Genomic DNA, 8,163 nt, shown 5'->3' with positions numbered 1-8,163 from the left:
TTCGTCTTCAGAAGAGCTACTTTCATCGTCGGTGCGCGTCGGGTCACAAAAGTCAGGGTCGTCGCGAATGATTATGTCGCTGTACTGTGGATGGACCTGCTTCAGTTTAATCAGAGCACGTATTAGGTTAGGCCAAGTGACAGTTTGAAATACCTGGTGACCTTTGTAGCAAAGCCGTCGCTTCAGCTTCACTCGCAAAACTTGGGATTCTCTCCTGGGTCGTGGCAAGACGTTGACTGTCTCTTGTACTTCCGATGGAACACACACAACATTTCCACGAATGGCTCGTTGCTGACCTTTTGGAAGAGGAAAAATTTTGGCGAAAACTACATACTTTGATATGAGATGCCTCTCCAATATGTTCAACCCGCAAAGTTCATTCGGAATATCTGCCAGTTGGAGATTGTTAGCGACTGCTAGCGCTGGCATTTTGCCACTTTTGAGATGTGCGAAGCAAGTGTGACAAATCCACTCTTGTTTTCTTTCCTCTGGTACTTTGCACGATGGATCACATTCACGGTGACAAATATGAAGAAATTTTCCCGTGAGGCAGCTTTCGACAACATGTTTGTTTTTCTCAAAAGAGCGACGCCGACAAATGCGCACTTGGTTCGCGAATAATGCTCGGTGACAAACAGTGCAGACAAAAGTGGGTCCAAATGTAATTTGCCTTTTGAAGAGCTCCACAGATTTAGTGATTTCACAATTGATTCTGTCATTCGATAGTTGCTTTATCACTTTGTATTTTTTCAAAATTTTATTTGCGCAACGCAACACGTTTGTTCTCGATGAGTCGTACTTTGTTTTCATTGCCCGTCTCATGATTTCCTTATGTTTGGATCTGAATCCAGGATCATTTCGGTAACGGTTTGTGATGTAGAAGCACTGTCGGGCTTTAAAGCCGATGTCGTTCCGATACCTTTGCTTAATGTAAAGGCGCTGTCTAGCTCGAAACTCGAGGTCATCCCGATACTTTTTTGCAATGTAAGAGCACTGTCGGTCTCGAAACTCGAGGTCATCCCGATACTTTTTTGCAATGTAAGAGCGCTGTCGGTCTCGAAACTCGAGGTCATCCCGATACTTTTTTGCAATGTAAGAGCGCTGTCGGTCTCGAAACTCGAGGTCATCCCGATATCTTTGTTTGACGTAAGAGCGCTGCCGAGCTTGAAACTCTGGATCCTCTCGATATCTTCGTTTCACGTAAAAGCGCTGTTTATCCTGAAAAGCAAAATCATTCTGATATCGCTTTGTCATGTAGTAGCGCCGTCTCAACTTAAAGCTATCATCTGTCTTATAGAGATGTGATAAACGGGAAAGGATTTTCTTCTTAAAGCCCTCATCGACCAAGTAACGATGTATAACATAGGACCTTTGTTTCAAACGAAAACCTATGTCTTGTCTGTAACGAGTAGTTATATAGTACCTTTTCCTTTGTCGTAAGTCTACGTTCTGACAGTAATTTTCTTTACCTTTTACGTTTTTGCGTATTCGCTTCAGTTCCCTTTTGCTGGGTTTGTCTCCGGAATCAACGGCCATCTTTTCTTGTGCCTGCATCCGTCTTTTAAATTTTCTTCTTCTCGCTTTGCTCATTTTTGACAAGTCTGGTAGAGGTTTAGACATTGGGAAAATCAACCCATCAGTGTTATCCGTCAGATCATGACGGCGTTTTGAGACGTGGGGCACAGATTCGTTTGAACGTGAACTTGTCGTGGTCTCAGCAACGGCTCGGCTTGTGTCGACGCGTTCAAACTGCAACGTCAATGGAGGACGCTCTGCACATGGCACCATCTCATGGTCATCAGCAGTAACATCCACAGATGCAAAGCTAAGGGGTATAATCTCATACTGAGAATCACAATTGGCGTTTGACATAGTGAAAGATTTAATCAATGTATCTGTCAGGTCATTCAAGCATGTAAAAAGCAATACAACGGCTGTGCCGTTTTGAACAGGTAGTCCGTCACGTCCTCGGCTGTGAGGATCAAAAAACCCAAATCTGCCATCACGGTTTCGAAAAACAGCTATGCACAATGATTGCATAATCAAAAGAGCAAAGTTTACACCTGAAGTCAAGCACTGCAGTCTATCTCGAAGATTTAGATAATACACTTCACCAAGGAAAGAGGTCAACATACCACACGAAGGAAGACCCTTTATCAACATGTGCTGCTTTGCAAACCCGCTTACAATGCCTGGAACCTCATCAATTGTCAGGAAACGGTGAACAAAGCGCCCTTCTGCTTGCAACGTAGTTATAATACTTACATATAGTTCATGGCCTTGTTTGAGAACAAGATCAAGCTGAGAGCTGGTCAGGTGATCTAACTCCTGCAGGAATGCCAGAAATATAACAGAGTTGGTCACACACTGGCTGTTTTTCCATTTACCATATCTCCAATGCGCTTGGCTGTGAGAAGCCAACACATACGTTACCATATGTTGCACGAGAGCCATTCCGCCACCATGCTCACCGTGTGCTTCATCGGCACAGTTGTCATCAATCTTGAACACGGGTGCCTCAGTCGGGCATGTTGCCATCTCTGATATGGGTGCCTCATTTGGGCAGATAACAATCTCTGATATGGGTGACACACCCAGGCATGTATCAATCTCTGAAATTGCCTCATTCAGGCAGGTATTGATCTCTGATATGGGTGACACACCCAGGCATGTATCAATCTCTGAAATGGGTGAAACACCCAGGCATGAATCAATCTCTGATATTGGTGCCTCGTTAGAACAAAAACCATCAGAGCGTGCAAGAGTTGCTTGGGAGCCACGGCGTCGCTGCCAGCAAGACTTTGCCGCTAAAGATTTTTTGTTCTTCCTCGGCATGCTTTTAAACTGACGGGATTAGGTAGAAAATAGGAAGAGACAAAAAGGTAGAGCAGCAAAAAAGAGGGGTGTTTGGGGTGAGGTGGAGAAGGTCTTCTGAAAATAAAATACACACGTTTTAATAATATTGAAGGCAAGTTTATGTGCATAGTGCATTTCATTTACGAGACAATTTAAAGTGCCGGAATAATGAAACCCAAACAACTAGGTAAAACATTCAAAGTTCAGCGCTCTAAATCAGGCGTGGGCAAACTACAGCCCGGGGGCCACATGGCTTAGGCTTTTATTCCAGGCCGCCAAACTTTAAGAAATTAACAGTCAGGAGATGGATAAGTTTAATATCCTGAAAGATGGCAGAACTATCAGTACGTTAAAACAGTAACAGTCAGATTTACAAAAATGAAAAATAATGACAAAACTTTATCTTGTTCATTTGTCAATTCTCGTAAGTGATTTAAATAAACAGTTAAGTGCATGGGACTTGAATAACGGTTCTAACTATTTTTGTTGAATTTTCTATTGAAATATCCCACATTATTTTTCTTGTAGTCTTGTTTTTCAGTTATATACTATTGCTATTATTTCTTTGTATATTTATTTTCTATTATTTGTATTACTATTACGTTTGCTTCAAAAATGTATTAAACTATTTGGGTTGCATTTACAAAATCAGACACTGCCAGGGACCATGCGATCTTCTTCACGATTGGCAGCAGGCGAAAGAGGCTTTGGGAAAGGTAAGAGGGGAACACCCCCCCCCCAATCCCAACATCTTCGGGTGAGACGAGTGTTGTGAATGTCCAGCAGAGTAGGAGAGAGACACAAAGACACACATCGATGATCCCTTCAGCCGCTTTCACAATGCGCTGCAGAGTGTGACAACAGGACATAAGGCAGGCACCGAACCACACGGTAATGCAGCTGATAATAGTAGCGCGAGTAGGCATGGGCCAAACACCATGTTGACAGGTTTACTGCGGTGTTAAAAAGTTGAGGTTTCAATAATGGCAAATGCAATCTATTACCAATAATTAGCGTTTGTTAATCTTAACCCAAACACTGCAGAATACGATTGGCTTTTTGCAGAGTTGTCTCAACACGTCGCCTTTGATGGCAATCAACAGTTTTTGTTTGACCTTGTTAACAAGCACTGAAGATAACGAGGAAACAAACAGCACGTTGGAGGTCATGGCACATTTTTGTGTGTAATCAATAAATATGCTGAATTTTGAACTTTTACGCAATTTAGGTAGTTTGGGCGTCTTATTCAGATGCCTCCCAAACTCAAACAGAAATGATCACATTTGATCCAAAACACAAATTTATGATCAAGACAATAAAACAAAATGGCATTCTGTATAATTTGAAGTGTTATAGGTAACAACAGTGTTTTTTAGAAAACAAATCTCATTTTACAATACGATTTTTTAACTAGTGTGCCTTCGAGTGGACATTAATGGCAGTGTGGTGCAACTTACCGTTGATGGGAAACTATGAACAAACACAGGTATGTTAAAATGTTTATGCATTTATTTTTGTGTATTAAACATGGTATACATTTCTCAATGTACTGAATATACAATACACTTTTGGGAAAATCAAATACGATTGGCATACAATGGAAAAATTACAGCCGTAATTTCGATACTGTGATATTTTTGCGCAAGGTTTATCAAAGACTCAGAGATTTTATTGTCTCATGTATACATACCCTTAGAATCTATTGTCAGCACGTGCGGGCACAAACTCATTGGTGGGATATTAATATGCATTGTTCCAAGCGTCCAAAACTCGTGAGGATAAGCAGCTAAAGAAATGGATGGAGGTTTCAAGTGTGTGAACACTGATTGTTATTGTAAGGCATTTGAACACATGAGGTTTATTGAACAGTGAATAAAGTGGAGTAATAGAATTGCACTTTCTACACCAAATGTTGCTCATTCCAAACTATGCTCAGTGAGTACATTCATAACTCTCATTCGAGATGACCAATGTCTTTTTTGAATACCGCTGGTCCTTTTTATGGCACGTCACCATAGTTGCCACAATTCTTCCAAATGGCATGCGCCTATTTTGAAAATGTGTAAGTAATTTTCACACACCTCAAGTTTGTAGAGATGCGGGATTCAACAACAGGATCTGTAGGCACAAAAAGCAACACCGAAATGAAGTGAACATTTCAACTCAAAACCCAAATGTAGATTTTTTTACTCGGGTCTAGGAGTGAACAATATATGTCACAATGTCCTCAATGCATACAGTTTCATACGTACAATTGTATGCTTTTATTATCATGAAAACATTAAACTAGGCAGATAACAACAAATAACAAAATGTACACGTTGATATAGTTTTTTGCCAGTAATTTGTATCCTGTAAAATGTGAGGGGGAGTTGGGAGCTACGGTATTGCTCAAGCATGCTTCATCATAATCACCATGATAAGGAAACACTCTACCACTGCACAGATCCACCCTCTAATTGATCTTGTCCAAATAAAGATGATGCATGATGCACCAAACTTTCAAACCATGCTTGGCTTCCTATTTCTCCAATAGTTTTATATGTACTCCAGTATTACATGAAGGATGAGAGTTAAAAAAAAATTGAAAGTGGCACATGTAAAGTGCTACTAAGAGCATTTTTAAAATGTGAATTTTTATTTCACATTTACCGCAATTATTAAAAAATATAATATATATTTAACTAAATGGATGGTCAACCCCATTACCCCATAGTCTTGTTAGAATAATTTGATGCACAATTATTCTGACGCGTAGAAAACTTCTTTGATTTTATTTTGAGGATTCTAGAAGCTGACTGTATTTGACCAAAAGATGTCCCGAGTGTGGCTATTTCATAAGGCTTTGCATAATTGACGGTTTCCAAATCAGTACAATAGAGACCACACATACTTTTACGAGGTGTCATCAAACCGATCTGTACTTTATACTGAACACTCATTCAACGTAGGAGCAAAATCTACTTTTAATAAAGCAGAAGCTTTTCAATGACATGTCATCTCAAAATTGCCACAATTCTTTAAAATTAAATGAGGCTAAGTAAATCGGTTGGCAATTTGCACATACCTCAGGATCAGAAGAACAGTCCTACAACAGAATCTGTAGACGCAAAGATATTGATTTGGTAATATTTGACTCACAACACAGTTATATATATATATATATATATATATATATATATATATATATATATATATATATATATATATTGTTATGCACCTTTCAAAAACTTTTGCAGTATGAATTACACATTTTCCCCAAAATAATCTAATATCAAACACTCACAATTATGCCCAAAATATTGATCACGAAGATTTTGGTCAAGATTCAATTCAGGATTCTAAATCACCAGTACTCGTTTTGTGTCCAACGTGTATTTATTCGGTTTTATTTTATTCCAGCAGGATATAAACAAGTTGTCCAGACTTGACACTTGAAAATAACAATAATAAAATGTAAATTGTATTTAAAACAAATAACTAGGCACACAAACGCAACACAGCAAAGTGAATTGCAAAGTGCACGCCAATGAAAAACGGGCAGTGCAGCGACGAGTCGAAACGCTTCACCAAATTAGCACACGTGGTTTTAGCATAGTAGTATATTATCGCATGAGAACTAAAGCGAACCAAGTTAATTGATAATGACTCATTGCGGTAAGAACAAAGTGCTTATAAAACAAAAACGTTACTGTTTTCAGTTTGTTAGAGCAGTGTAGATAAAGTATTTACAAATATTAATATCGAAATACCTTGAGAGTACCGGACTTACCGCTCACACTTCGCAAGGGCAATAATCCGCAAGCGGAAGTACGCGCACATTTAGAGTTATGTTACCTTCACTGACATTCGGATTTATTTTCCCTTTGCTGCAGTTTACCTACGCAAAAACATTTGTAACAATATATTATTTAGATGTGTTGACAGACGTGATGGGCAAAATGAACAAACACCTGAAAAAGTAAATCAATCGAGCCCTAAATGTTGTTATGAGCGTGCATCGGTAATAAAAGGTGTGGTGTACTACGCTTCCTGAACCGTCCCGTACGACTGGATTGACACAGGTGGAGGACACACGAAGTAGTTCGCTGGGTTTGAACTGTCATTCGTAAATGGCATTTCCACGAATGCGGACACAAAATATGTAAATATGAGTAATATTGAGAATGTGAAATGTGTGAAGTTTGGAGTACGCATCACATTGGCACACACGGCAAACATGCGACAAACATGCACATTTTGTGGATGAAACTTTAACGTGAATACTAAAAGTGAAGTATGAAAAGAACGGTATATCTGCCTTTAGCAATTATACCAAACTTAGGTGCAATAACAACTTAGACATTAATGGACAAAGTGAAGCAGTGCAAACGTAAACATGTATCCAAAACCACGAACGGACAACATATTCAAACTGTACTTACATTCTCATGGACGCACGGAATAATAATGAAAGGAATGAGATAATCCACAGAATGATTGAAAGCAGAAAAAATGACTGTCCGTTACAACGATACCTGCCGACTACCGGTGAAAGAGCAAAACAACCTATGATAGTGTAAACAGAGTCCTGATTGGTAGTGCAGGAATGAAACACAACTTGTGATTAGTTGCTAGGCGGTTGCTAGGAAGATCACATGACCACAGGAGAAACATGTCCAGACGTAAATAGTAATAACAGAACGATTCAAACACGAAATCGTTAAGTATAATCAGAAACTTCTTAACAACACCATTCACTTAACATTAGACAATTTTTACGGTACAAAAACTTGAATTGTAGCTGAAAGTTGAACTGTAAACGTGAAACGCGATTTGCCCGAACCGGGACACGGACATGTTGAAGATGACAACTCTACCACTGGGCCACTGGGGGGAAGTGTAAGACCACACTGTGAAAGATTGAAATATGGGGAATGAAGTATTTTTGAACGTGAATCTATGAAGAACTACGAATAATACAAAGTTAAAAAACTGAAAAAAGTTCAACTGTGGAATGAAAAGATGAAATGAAAGTAAGAACAGTTTGAAAAGGCTAAATTCTTTAAATATGAATAGTATAAAAAACGTAAATTGTAGGAAAACGATGAATAGTTGAACCTTGAAAAATAAAAAAGCACTTCACGTGAATATGTGGAATGATGTGAAGTTCGAACGGCATGAATTGGATGAACTGGGAAGGAGTTAAAACCAAAAGAAAATACTGAATTAACTGAAAAAAAACACTGAATGTGTGAAAAGACACAGCGGGGATCGAACGCACGAACATGTAGTAGATATACGTCATCAGAACGTCTGAGCCACGGG

At 39.2% G+C, this 8,163-nt stretch overlaps 1 long non-coding RNA gene across 1 annotated transcript; it reads right to left on the bottom strand.

Annotated features, from left to right (window-relative positions):
* Positions 1–1,858: 1,858 nt before the first annotated feature.
* LOC148407550 (uncharacterized) lies at positions 1,859–6,625 on the bottom strand. The gene is made up of 3 exons (XR_015863892.1): positions 6,609–6,625; positions 5,924–5,956; positions 1,859–4,974 (listed from the first exon to the last, which is right to left on the bottom strand). It is a non-coding gene; the product is annotated as an uncharacterized LOC148407550 (long non-coding RNA).
* Positions 6,626–8,163: the final 1,538 nt, after the last annotated feature.

The sequence above is a fragment of the Hippichthys cyanospilos genome, chromosome 20 (assembly GCF_059441005.1).
Source record: "Hippichthys cyanospilos isolate Australia breed blue-spotted pipefish chromosome 20, RoL_Hcya_1.0, whole genome shotgun sequence".
NCBI classification, from domain to species: domain Eukaryota; kingdom Metazoa; phylum Chordata; class Actinopteri; order Syngnathiformes; family Syngnathidae; genus Hippichthys; species Hippichthys cyanospilos.
This window is presented reverse-complemented; position numbering and strand designations above follow the sequence as displayed.